Source organism: Asterias amurensis, chromosome 9 (genome assembly GCF_032118995.1).
Source record: "Asterias amurensis chromosome 9, ASM3211899v1".
NCBI lineage: Eukaryota > Metazoa > Echinodermata > Asteroidea > Forcipulatida > Asteriidae > Asterias > Asterias amurensis.
Window position 1 is genome coordinate 12,027,249 of NC_092656.1, and position 13,862 is coordinate 12,041,110.

Sequence of the window (13,862 nt, forward strand, 5' to 3'; positions counted from 1 at the left end):
ATCTTGTGCCTGCAGCACTTTTAACAATAAATTATTAGTTTGGACTGGCTGAATGGCAAGCTCATCTCATCATGCTCGTAGTAATAAAGTTCCAGCTTAGGAAATATCCTCATATTATAAATGTCTGAAAGAATTCAGAAAAGTTCTAATTCAGAAAAGGTAACTTCTTATCAACAGTGGTATTGTATTTTTTTTTTCCTATGCAAGAAAATTTCATATCCTTTAAGAAATATTCCCAGTTATATTTATTTTTTACAGTTTACGAATTATTTATTTATTTAAGGAAATTATTTTTTTCAAATATTTGAAAATTGTTTAAGTTTGAAAGTCTTTAAATCATGGACTGACGGTGAGTTATTTTTTTTTTTATTTTTTTTTTTTTAATAAACTGTCTTGAATTGAAGTGAAAGATATGTTACAAAATTAACTGTCACCATACATGAAGCACTTTGGACATACAGGCTGAAGTTATCTATCCATCTCATAAAGTTGGAATGGTAAGACGTCTAATTTGAGTGGATAAATTTCCCCACTCTTGTACATATAAAATACCAGTCCGTTAGACTGCTAGACAGTTCCATTGAAAAATACTAATACGCGATTTCACTAGTGGACGATTGTTGGCGTACTTGGGCAAAATAATGCGGTCTAGCGGAACATGTTTGTGGTCCAATGGATAATTGGTTCTTGATAATTTTACCGAGACGAAGTGGAGGTAAATTATAAAGAACCAGGCCTCGGCGGGTTTAAACCACTAGTTGAAAACCGATTCAACACACTTTGATTCCCATTCATAAATACCTTTTCGGTCAAAAACATCATCATGTTTTGGTCAAAAAGTAAAATAAAATGCAAAAATTATAACTGTTAAATGATTTCTTTCAACACAACACCCCTCCAGCTATGAAATGGTAAAGCCCTCCGCCGCACTTGGGTAAACAACTCCTTATAAGGGAATGCTGTGCGCGTATCGCGTGATGTGGCACAACTGTTTCAGCCGTTGCTCTCGACCAATAGGAATGAAGAAACTGTCTTACAAGAACAGGTGCAAGGTCGCGTGTCATGCCCATGAATTAACACATTTTACCGGTCATAAACAAAGGTTTATACACACCCACGTGACGCGCTCTCCACCAATAGGAATAGCGAAACTGTCTGAGGTATTTATGAATATTGTTTCATGATTGATGTTTGGTTGTACCAGTACTGTAAAAACATGGCAGTGTCTTATCACCCTTTAAGGAACCTTGGCTTTGGCTTTGGTTCTGGCTTATATGGTCTCCGACTATGGTTCTGGCTTATGGTCTACGGCTTTGGTTCTGGCAAACTCTCATGTTTTGGTTCTGGCTTAGTCCCTGGCTTTGGTTCTTGACTAATCTCTGGCTTTGGTTCTTGCTTAGTCTCCAGCTAGGGTTCCGGCTTTATTTATGGACTCACTCTCCAGCCTCAAATCCTGGGGTTTACAGACAGGCGGATGGAATCAAAGATAGAACCAAAGTTATGGCTTCCAAAGGCACTTGTGACTTACAGCTTACATATAATGAAACACAATTTAGCAGTTTCCCCTTTGTGGGCAAATTAAGGAGAGGGGGGGGGGGGGTTCCAGTGAGACTCACTAAAGGATTATGGTCTTCACAGAACTTTAGAGCACTCATTAGGTCTATACATTGATAAGGGGGGGGGGGGGCTCACTACAGGATTACGGTCTTCACAGAACTCAAGAGCACTCATTAGGCCTTTACATTTATACAAAAATACATCAACATTGACTGTCTAATCTTTGAAAACTGTTTTTGTTATCAGGCTTCCCTCCTATTTTAATCTGATGTCCATTTTTTAAATTGATTGTATGATAATGTTAATAATTATAATAATAATAATAATAATAATACGAATAAGAATAATAATAATAATAATAATAATAATAATAATAATAATAATAATAATAATAATAATAATAATAATAATAATAATAATAATAATAATAATAATAATAATAATAATAATAATAATAATAATAATAATAATAGTAATGGACGTTGATATTGCGCAGTCTCTAAACGAGATATATTCTGCGTATTATTATATCATGCCTGCATTATTTTGAGTTAAGTCTTTAAATTTGTCTAATCATGTTTGAATGTCTAAAAGGTCTTATTTGGTGGCTTTCATGTCCACAGCATTTGATATAGCTGGTAAACCATTCCCTTTTACATTGTTGACTAAACAGTTTCATGATTTTATGTTTAAGGCAATGCCAGCTAAAATGACACTTGTGGGCTCAATTTCATACAGCTGCTTAGGCCCCAAGCACAAAATAATAGCTAAGCACACTTTATAAGTCATACTTACCAGAACAATGTCACCAGCCTAAATACCTTGTCACACATGTACAATCAGTGACTGGTCCCCTGCCTATGTTGGTTTTATTTTCGCAATATTTTCTGCTTAAGCAGCTCTGTGAAAGTTGGCCCTGTTTGTAATGTCTACAACCCCCGACGAATTGTGAATTGAAAAGATTCCATATTTATTTGTTTCTGTACTTTTGTCAATGGCAATCATATAATGGAAATATAGAACATGATAACTTTCATTGTATATTTAAAGAGAATGTTTATTTTGCTGTGATTGTATTTCACTATCGTGGGGTAGATTTTTCTATGAATTGTTATAATGGCAAAAAGGTCTTCTTCAGAGAAAACAGTCAAAAGTGACTGGAACTTTAGGATCAGTAAAATGTATCTGTTTTTGTAAGTTTTAATAGATGTTAAGTTGTTTTTGTAAGTTGTAAGAAAAATATGTGAATTTTATTTTGAAGTGAAACTGATTATACTAAAATGTTAGTCAGCAAGAAATGCAATTGTTTTTAGATCGAAACGAATAACACACCAGAACGTGTTGTTGGTGCTCACTGTTTCGAATTACATCAAAAAGGCTGTAAAATGTACCATTGGTTACTTCCATTTATATTAAGTCAAACAATAATTATCCTCTGGAAGCAAGTTTTAACTTGCTCCTCTGGAAGCAAGTTTTAACTTGCTTCCAGAGGATAATTATTGTTTGACTTAAAAGTTTTCTGAAAGTGAAGATGAAACACTTGTTGACATGTACTGGGGTGTAGTGAGCTTAGATTTGCGCAGACTTAACATTTTTTTTAATTGATAGTTCATCACACTCACATCACTCTGTCTGTTTTATTTATGATCAACATGCAATGCAAAACTAAGCCTTGTAAATTCGTCCCAACAAATGGAAGTAAATGTCGGTCAGAAGAAAAACCTCAAAATTTGATTTCAGGGAATTTCCAGTGGTGTATTATAAAGTCTCCTCAAGAAAGTGTACAAATTCATTGTCTATGGTGTTCATATCAAATTGATAAGGTCTTATTTCCGAAGAATCTCAATGTGTGCAAATGTTTGTACAATATAGCTGTTTGTTTAAAAACAATATGCACAAATCTGTAAACAAAGTTGATAACACACTGCTCTATAGTTGCAAGGGTCGTGGGTTCGAATCCCACCCGAGTAATATGCCTGTGATATTTTTTTTCACAGGACTCGGGGGGGGGGAAGTACTGAGTAAACAGTGCTAACACACATCGGTGTACGGGAACAAACCAAAATTAATGAAGTTGATGAAATACAAATCATGGGTAATTTCTTACAATATCAGGGCCTAATTTCATGGAGCTGCTTTAGTATAAAATATTGCTTAACATAATTATGTCTGCTTATCAGAAACGAGCAGAATACCACTCACAAATTGTACATGTGGCATGGCAGTTCAGCTGGTAACCTTATTCTAGTAAAAAATAATTTTGTTATGCTTAGCTACCCTTGTGCGTGAGCAGCTCTATGAAATTTAGCCTTTGCGGCTACGTCTGGAGTCATGAACAATTTTTTTTAATTTTCTTTTAATAATCTTAAGACTTCTTAAACGGCAAACATTACCAGAATCATAAATGGTTAGCCGGTAGTCTGTTGTATATTGGCTGGCAATGTTTCCTTGCACAAAACTTCCATTGATTTAAATTTCGATTCTAATTTATTGAAATTCTCAATTTATTTTTCAGTCAGAGTAACCGGCCTTTCCCCCCTGGTTTAGACGTCCTGTTTATTTTTGCCAGTTATTTTTTATTTATTTTTTGTAAAAGTGTAAATCATTGTTGTTAAATTGCAGTATTATTATAGAGAGATCTCTTTGTGTATCCATATTACTGTTTCTTCTTATTTTCATATTTAAATTATCTTTTTTTTTTTCACTAAAAAATAATGTATAAAACAAAAATGCACATGACGTACCACCATTTGGCACCTATGTGTTTTTAATATTTAATGACAGTGACATTATCAACAGGGATATTTAATCAAAACTTATGAGTAACTTTTAATATATTCTACTTCTGCTGTACATGTGAGTCTTTAACTGTAGAAAGCACTGAGAAAGGGCGCAGATTACTGCTAGCATTTTATTCCCAAGCTCTCTACCTTTGATTTGATCATGCAATGACTTCAAAGCCGCTCCTACAGCCTGGAGCAGTGAATTGGTCTGCAAATGAAGGGTCTGTGTACTTTGTGTAAGACATAAAACGCAATGTCCACAGATGAATATTAAACTCATACAGTTTGAAGATAATAAGATGGTACAAAATATTGCTTGCTGAGGCGCTGTGAAACAAGTCACGGAAATTATTTTCGCATGTAAAACGTATTTTCGTGAAATTGTTTTACTCATTTCTCAAAAACTGAAGCACCTCAACAAGTATTATTTTAGGAAAGCTTTCTACTATCACTATCTTCAAACGATGTGAGTTTAATGTAAATGTGTGGACATTGTGTTTTCTGTGACAAGTACCCAAATCCTACAAAACGTATAACCATAGGCCCTACTCGGAGACGGTGACTAATTGTAACTCTTCCTATATGGCGAGTCGATCGCAGTATTGGCGAAAATAAGTGAGATGGTTGTGTATTTCAGAGAGGAATTTAGCACATTAATCTGTAGTCTTTCTGAGCAGTAGCTGTGTATGTAGGTATGTACAGCGTATGCTTTTCTTAATATATTGTCAGCTGACATTAACTATTAAGAATACCAGTGTATTTATCTATTTTTGTTAATACGTTTCCTACTGTATAATAAAATGAAGCCATACTAAAGTGATACAATGTAGACGATGCTCGCGTTGAGAACTACTTAATATTTAAAGATGAACAGTGTATGTAATTGTCCTAAACAGGTGTTTATAAGTGAACTTTTTTTTTTTTTTTTTTGCAATTTTGTTGTTGTTTACTGCAACGACAGAATCGATTACTTAACTGCATACTTGTATAAAACTCTGGAAGTAAACTGTGACTAATGTAACGTAACTTGGCCTGTAAATTGACAATAAACTTGTGTATGTGATATCGTTGTTTCCTTGTTTATTTGTTTTCTATTTCCATTCATAAAACTGTCATAACACACAAGGTAATACTAAACCATATTATGTTTGATAGTATTGTGTTTTATGGGTGTGTCGAGATAGACCAGTGAAGTAGGGGGTTGGGTCGTATTCCATTCATATTTTCAGCATGGAAATAAACGTTCAAAGATCGGGTTCTTTACCTATGGGGGTTGATGCCTTTGTAGGGACACACGAAATTGAAACTACTTTATGGAGAAGCCATTAACTTAAAGGCAGTGGACACTATTGGTAATGACTCAACATAAGTATTGGCATAAAACCCTACTTGGTAACGAGTAATGGGGAGAGGTTGGTGGTATAAAACATTGTGAGAAACAGCTCCCTCTGAAGTGACCTAGTTTTGGAGAAAGAAGTAATTTTCCACGTATTTGATTTCGAGACCTCAAGTTTAGAACTTGAGGTCTCGAAATCAAGCATCTGAAAGCACACAACTTTGTGTGACAAGGGTGTTTTTTTTCTTTCATAGTTATCTCGCAACTTCGATGACCGATTGGGCTCAAATTTTCACAGGTTTGTTATTTTATGCATAATGTTGAGATTCACCAAGTGAGAAGACTGGTCTTTGACAATTACCAATAGTGTCCATTGTCTTTAACTCAACTCGATAAACCGCGCCGTCTGTTGGCGGGTAGGCCTATAAACACAGATTTTTAAAATCAGATAAAATCGCCAGGGGTAAGACTTGCATTTTTCATGAAATTTGTCTCAAATCATATAAAATCGCAATTGGGTGAAAGCCTTGCATTTTTGATGAAACTGGTCTAAAATCAGATAAAATTGCATGGGGTAAGACTTGCATTTTTCATGAAATTTCGCTAAAATCAGATAAAATCGCAAGGGGTAAGCCGTGCAATTTTGATGAAATTGGGCTAAAACCAGATAAAATGCAAGGGGTTTGAAACGGGCTTCAGTGAAGTTCGAACAGGGTTCAGTTCCATTAAAAGCCCACCTCTAACCACATGGGTTGCGGTACCCTTAGCCGTCCGTAGAGATAATGCAGTCTTGTGTATCGGGATTGATCCGTTAGAATAATTGACTAGCTTCAAAATGGCGACTAAGGCCTTAATGTTTTGTAAACATTCCCCTTACGCGAAATGCCATGGTTTCATCATTTACTTCCGAAATACAAAGGAAGGGAAGTGAACGTTGCAACTCACTTGACCAGCAACTCCAGCAAAAAGGTTAGTTATTTCTTTCGAGTAGGCCTACGTCATCAGTTCGAAAGTCGCCTTTAATAATGACGTATAAAAACAGGACCGATACCGATGGATATCATTGCATTATTTTTCACTTATTCTTAAGAAGCGAACCGTAGCCTGTGTGGTAAGTGTTGGGCCTTCATTGGTCAAGTCCCGAGTTCGATTCCCGCTGCCACCAGTATTTTTTTTCTTTTTCTAAGTCATAATGCAATTCATTATTTAAGTAGTGTTTAAAATCGCCTCCTAACACCAACGGGCACTGTGGCGACATAGTGCACTGGATCGTTCGCTTGCGTGCGTTCCAGAGCTGGGAGACCCGGTTCGAATCCCGCCCCGTACCAAAGGGACATGACTTTTACTGCTAGCACCAGTAAGTGATTGGGGTCCGTCATGTCTCTCCCCAAATTAGGGTAGGATGATTATTCCGGGTCGGAAAGTAAAGGAGGGGCCGGGACTAGCCATCCCTTAAGGGTTCTAATGGGTGATCACCACGCTGGTTTCGATCAGACTTTGAGTCCCCTGAATGCCTGGTCTTCACTCTAACTAACTTTCTGCACAAATTTGTTTTAACTTCAAAATGCTTTTTAAACATATTGACTATTTATTATTTTAAGGTTTTCTTTCCGCTTATTTTAATGCCAGGCGGTCGTAACAATTTCAAGGCTGAAAACAACTAATGAAAAGATGTGTTTGAAGATGTTGCCAAATTCTTTATTTTACCAAATCACGTGGTTTTTAAGGGATTGGGTCAGAGGAGACAAACATTATTTCCCGGAGTCAACTTATATCCGTAAGCTTCAAGATGAAGAACATATTGAAGTTCCAACAACCCCCGTAAAAAATGCAAGGCTTACCCCTTGCGATTTTATCAAATGTTAGCCCAGATTCATCAAAAATGCAAGGCTTACCCCTTGTGATTTTATCAAATTTTAGCCCAGATTCATAAAAAATGCAAGGCTTACCCCTTGCGATTTTATCAAATTTGTCATCCAAAATGCAAGGCTTACCCCCTTGCGATTTTTTGTAATTTTAGCCCAGACTCGTCAAAAAAGCAAGGCTTACCCCTTGCGATTTTTTGTAATTTTAGCCCAGATTCATCAAAAATGCAAGGCTTACCCCTTACGATTTTATCAAATTTTAGCCGAGATTCGTCAAAAATGCAAGGCTTACCTTTTGCGATTTTATCAAATTTTAGCCCAGATTCATCAAAAATGCAAGGCTTACCCTGTTGCGATTTTATCAAATGTTAGCCCAGATTCATAAAAAATGCAAGGCTAACCCCTTGCGATTTTATCAAATTTGTCATCAAAAATGCAAGGCTTACCCCTTGCGATTTTATCTTTTTTAGCACAGATTTATTAAAAAAGCAAGGCTTACCCCTTGCGATTTAATCTAATTTTAGCACAGATTCATCAAAAATGCAAGGCTTACCCTTTGCGATTTTATCAAATGTTAGCCCAGATTCATCAAAAATGCAAGGCTTACCCCTTGCGATTTTATCAAATTTTAGCCCAGATTAAAAAAAAATGCAAGGCTTACCCCTTGCGATTTTATCAAATTTGTCATAAAAAATGCAAGGCTCACCCCTTGCGATTTTTTGTAATTTTAGCCCAGACTCGTCAAAAAAGCAAGGCTTACCCCTTGCGATTTTATCAAATTTTAGCCCTGATTCGCAAAAATGCAAGGCTTATCCCTTGCGATTTTATCTAATTTTAGCCCAGATTCGTCAGAAAAGCAAGTCTTACCCCTTGCAATTTTATCTAATTTTAGTGCTGACCAGATTCATCAAAAATGCAAGGCTTACCCCTTGTGATTTTATCAAATTTTAGCCCAGATTCAAAAAAAAAAAAGGGCTTACCCCTTGCGATTTTATCAAATTTGTCATAAAAAATGCAAGGCTTACCCCCTTGCGATTTTTTCAAACTTTAGCCCAGATTCATCAAAAATGCAAGGCTTACCCCTTACGATTTTATCAAATTTTAGCCGAGATTCGTCAAAAATGCAAGGCTTACCTTTTGCGATTTTAGCCCAGATTCATCAAAAATGCAAGGCTTACCCTGTTGCGATTTTATCAAATGTTAGCCCAGATTCATAAAAAATGCAAGGCTAACCCCTTGCGATTTTATCAAATTTGTCATCAAAAATGCAAGGCTTACCCCTTGCGATTTTATCTTTTTTAGCACAGATTTATTAAAAAAGCAAGGCTTACCCCTTACGATTTTATCAAATTTTAGCCGAGATTCGTCAAAAATGCAAGGCTTACCTTTTGCGATTTTATCAAATTTTAGCCCAGATTCATCAAAAATGCAAGGCTTACCCTGTTGCGATTTTATCAAATGTTAGCCCAGATTCATAAAAAATGCAAGGCTAACCCCTTGCGATTTTATCAAATTTGTCATCAAAAATGCAAGGCTTACCCCTTGCGATTTTATCTTTTTTAGCACAGATTTATTAAAAAAGCAAGGCTTACCCCTTGCGATTTAATCTAATTTTAGCACAGATTCATCAAAAATGCAAGGCATACCCTTTGCGATTTTATCAAATGTTAGCCCAGATTCATCAAAAATGCAAGGCTTACCCCTTGTGATTTTATCAAATTTTAGCCCAGATTCATCAAAAATGCAAGGCTTACCCCTTGCGATTTTATCAAATTTGTCATCAAAAATGCAAGGCTTACCCCTTGCGATTTTTTGTAATTTTAGCCCAGACTCGTCAAAAAAGCAAGGCTTACCCCTTGCGATTTTATCAAATTTTAGCCCAGATTCGTCAAAATGCAAGGCTTATCCCTTGCGATTTTATCTAATTTTAGCCCAGATTCGTCAGAAAAGCAAGTCTTACCCCTTGCGATTTTATCTAATTTTAGTGCTGACCAGATTCATCAAAAATGCAAGGCTAATACCCCTTGCGATTTTATCAAATTTTAGCCCAGATTAAAAAAAAAAAAAGGCTTACCCCTTGCGATTTTATCAAATTTGTCATAAAAAATGCAAGGCTCACCCCTTGCGATTTTTTTGTAATTTTAGCCCAGACTCGTCAAAAAAGCAAGGCTTACCCCTTGCGATTTTATCAAATTTTAGCCCTGATTCGTCAAAAATGCAAGGCTTATCCCTTGCGATTTTATCTAATTTTAGCCCAGATTCGTCAGAAAAGCAAGTCTTACCCCTTGCGATTTTATCTAATTTTAGTGCTGACCAGATTCATCAAAAATGCAAGGCTTACCCCTTGTGATTTTATCAAATTTTAGCCCAGATTCAAAAAAAAAAAAGGGCTTACCCCTTGCGATTTTATCAAATTTGTCATAAAAAATGCAAGGCTTACCCCCTTGCGATTTTTTCAAACTTTAGCCCAGATTCATCAAAAATGCAAGGCTTACCCCTTGCGATTTTATCAAATTTTAGCCCAGATTCGTCAGAAAAGCAAGTCTTACCCCTTGCGATTTTATCTAATTTTAGTGCTGACCAGATTCATCAAAAATGCAAGGCTTATACCCCTTGCGATTTTATCAAATTTTAGCCCAGATTCGTCAGAAAAGCAAGTCTTACCCCTTGCGATTTTATCTAATTTTAGTGCTGACCAGATTCATCAAAAATGCAAGGCTTATACCCCTTGCGATTTTATCAAATTTTAGCCCAGATTAAAACAAAATGCAAGGCTTACCCCTTGCGAGTTTATCAAATTTGTCATAAAAAATGCAAGGCTTACCCCTTGCGATTTTTTGTAATTTTAGCCCAGACTCGTCAAAAAAGCAAGTCTTACCCCTTGCGATTTTATCTAATTTTAGTGCTGACCAGATTCATCAAAAATGCAAGGCTTATACCCCTTGCGATTTTATCAAATTTTAGCCCAGATTCATCAAAAATGCAAGGCTTACCCCTTGCGATTTTATTAAATTTTAGCCCAGATTCATCAAAAATGCAAGGCTTACCCATTGCGATTTTATCAAATTTTAGCCCAGATTCGTCAAAAATGCAAGGCTTACCCCTTGCGATTTTATCTAATTTTAGCCCAGATTCGTCAGAAATGCAAGGCTTACCCCTTGCGATTTTTTCAAATTTTAGCCCAGATTCATCCAAAATGCAAGGCTTACCCCTTGCGATTTTATCAAATTTGTCATAAAAAATGCAAGGCTTACCCCTTGCGATTTTTTGTAATTTTAGCTTAGACTCGTCAAAAAAGCAAGGCTTACCCCTTGCGATTTTATCAAATGTTAGCCCAGATTCATCAAAAATGCAAGGCTTACCCCTTGTGATTTTATCAAATTTTAGCCCAGATTCATCAAAAATGCAAGGCTTACCCCTTGCGATTTTATCAAATTTGTCATCAAAAATGCAAGGCTTACCCCTTGCGATTTTTTGTAATTTTAGCCCAGACTCGTCAAAAAAGCAAGGCTTACCCCTTGCGATTTTAACAAATTTTAGCCCAGATTCGTCAAAATGCAAGGCTTATCCCTTGCGATTTTATCTAATTTTAGCCCAGATTCGTCAGAAAAGCAAGTCTTACCCCTTGCGATTTTATCTAATTTTAGTGCTGACCAGATTCATAAAAAATGCAAGGCTTACCCCTTGTGATTTTATCAAATTTTAGCCCAGATTCAAAAAAAAAAAAGGGCTTACCCCTTGCGATTTTATCAAATTTGTCATAAAAATTGCAAGGCTTATACCCCTTGCGATTTTATCAAATTTTAGCCCAGATTCATCAAAAATACAAGGCTTACCTTTTGCGATTTTGTCAAATTTTTGCCCAGATTCGTCAAAAATGCAAGGCTTACCCCTCGACGACAATTTGGACACTTTATATCTAATCAGGTTTGAGCCCATTTTGACAAAGAATCGAGACTTGAAATTGTACCCAACTTAGCCCAATATCTATTTATTATTTATTTATACAATTCTTCGGACAATACAAACGTTCTACAAGCAAGCCTGGGCCGTCCAGGGAAAGGCAAAAGTCACAAAAACTGTCATCAAAACAGATGTGCCCTCCCAGACCTTGCTCGTAAAAAGGTAAAAACGTAAACACTAAACACAGAATTCTAATAATTGTTGTGAAAATTAAAACAAAAGATGGCAAGTAAAGAATTACACGAACGATATAAGAACCGCCACATCAAAAGAAAGGCCACTATAACAGCACTTTAAATATATTGCTTTTTAGCTTAGAACAATAATATCGACAACAAACCAAAGCTAAACCCATAAGGGTTTTGTCCAAAATCAACCAAAGAGAAAAGCGAATACTGGTGATCATTTGATAAAACCAAGAAAAGGGGAAAACTTTAATTAACAATCATATTTCGGAGACGGCGCTGTTCACTAAACATTCCAGTACATTATCACTTCGAAACTCGTCTTTTTCTGACCGCTCCGATGCATTACAATGCATTATTTCTCAGTTAAGTACATAAAGGAACCGTAGCCTATGCGGTTAGAGGAGGGCTTTCATTGGTACTGACCCGGGTTCGAATCCCAATGCTACCAGTATTTTTCTTTTACTAAGTCGGCATAGCAGTTCATTATTTAAGTAGTGTTTAAAATCACCTCCTAACACCAACGGGCACTGTGGCGACACGGTGCACTGGATCGTTCGCTTGCGTGCGTTCCAGAGCTGGGAGACCCGGTTCGAATCCCGCCCCGTACCAAAGGGACATGACTTTTACTGCTAGCACCAGTAAGTGATTGGGGTCCGTCATGTCTCTCCCCAAATTAGGGTAGGATGATTATCCCGGGTCGGAAAGTAAAGGAGGGGCCGGGACTAGCCATCCCTTAAGGGTTCTAATGGGTGATCACCACGCTGATTTCGATCAGACTTTGAGTCCCCTGAATGCCTGGTCTTCACTCTAACTAACTTTCTGCACAAATTTGTTTTAACCCAAGGACAGTTTTTTGGATTTTATTTTTATCAACGATACATCACCTTTTTCAATTAACTTCAAGGAAAATAATTGGAGAGAAAAGGTATTCGAGGCTGAAAAATTTCAACAACATTTACATTATAATTACTAACTTTGTGGCATCGTTATGTAGATAAATAATCAATATTCTTAGAAAGTTGACAAGATATTTAAATTACTCCTGGCCCTTCCAAGCTCCCTTCATAATATCAGGCAATGTCACCCAATTTAAGAAAAAAGCAAGGGTAAGTTTTGGCGCCTTTTTTTCTGTCCTCGAACACCTGAGTTACATGTGCTTGATTGATACATGGTATTGGAGTTGGTTAAAAACTGACACTTGATAGATTCGCTAGACGTTAGTCTTGCATTGATTGTCAAAATATACTAAAATAATATAAACCGCAAGAGGGTATTCTTCGAAGATGTTCTAAAATTTATATAAAAACAAAGGGGTACAAAATGCAATTTCGTTGAAAATAAGCTGAGTTTTGATAACATCACAAAGGAGTAAACTTATAGTTTAGCACTTTCGTCAAAAATGGGCTGACATTGAATTAAATCGCAAAATTGATAAAATTTACAATGGGTAAACCTTGGATTTTGTCAAAAACGGGCTAAAATTTGATACAATCACAATGGCCAAGCCTTGCATTAATTTTTATCAAAAATGGGCTTAAATTTGCAAAATCAAAAGGGATAAATAAGCCTTGCATTTTTTTGTCAAAAGGGTGCTGAACTTGGATAAAATTGCAAGGGGTAAACCTTGCACTTTTGTAAAAAATTGGCTGAATTTTGATAAAATCACCTTGCGTTTTTGTAAAAAGAATTTGCTGAAGTTGGTTAACATCACAAGAGATTTCTTCAAAAATGGGCTGAAATTTGACACAATCTCAAGGGGTGCATTTTTGTCATAGCTTGGCTGATATGGGATAAAATCGCACTGTGTGAGCCTTACAATTTCGTCAAAAAATGTGCTGGAATTGGATAAAATCACAATATTAGAGGAAAACATTGCATTTTCTTCAATAATGGGCTGATATTTGATGAAATTTCAAGGATTAAACCTTGCAATTTGGTAAAAATTGCCAAAAACACCAGAGGTAAGCCTTGCTTTTTACCTCAAATGGGCTGAAATTGGAAAAAATCACAAGGTGTAATAAGCCTGGCAATTTCGGCAAAAATGGGCTGAAACTGGATTCAATCAAAAAGGATGTAAGCCAAACTTGCATCATAAATGGGCTGAAATTACAGGGGTAAACTTTGCAATTTCGTCAAAAACTGGCGGAAATTGGATACGGTCACAAAAGGT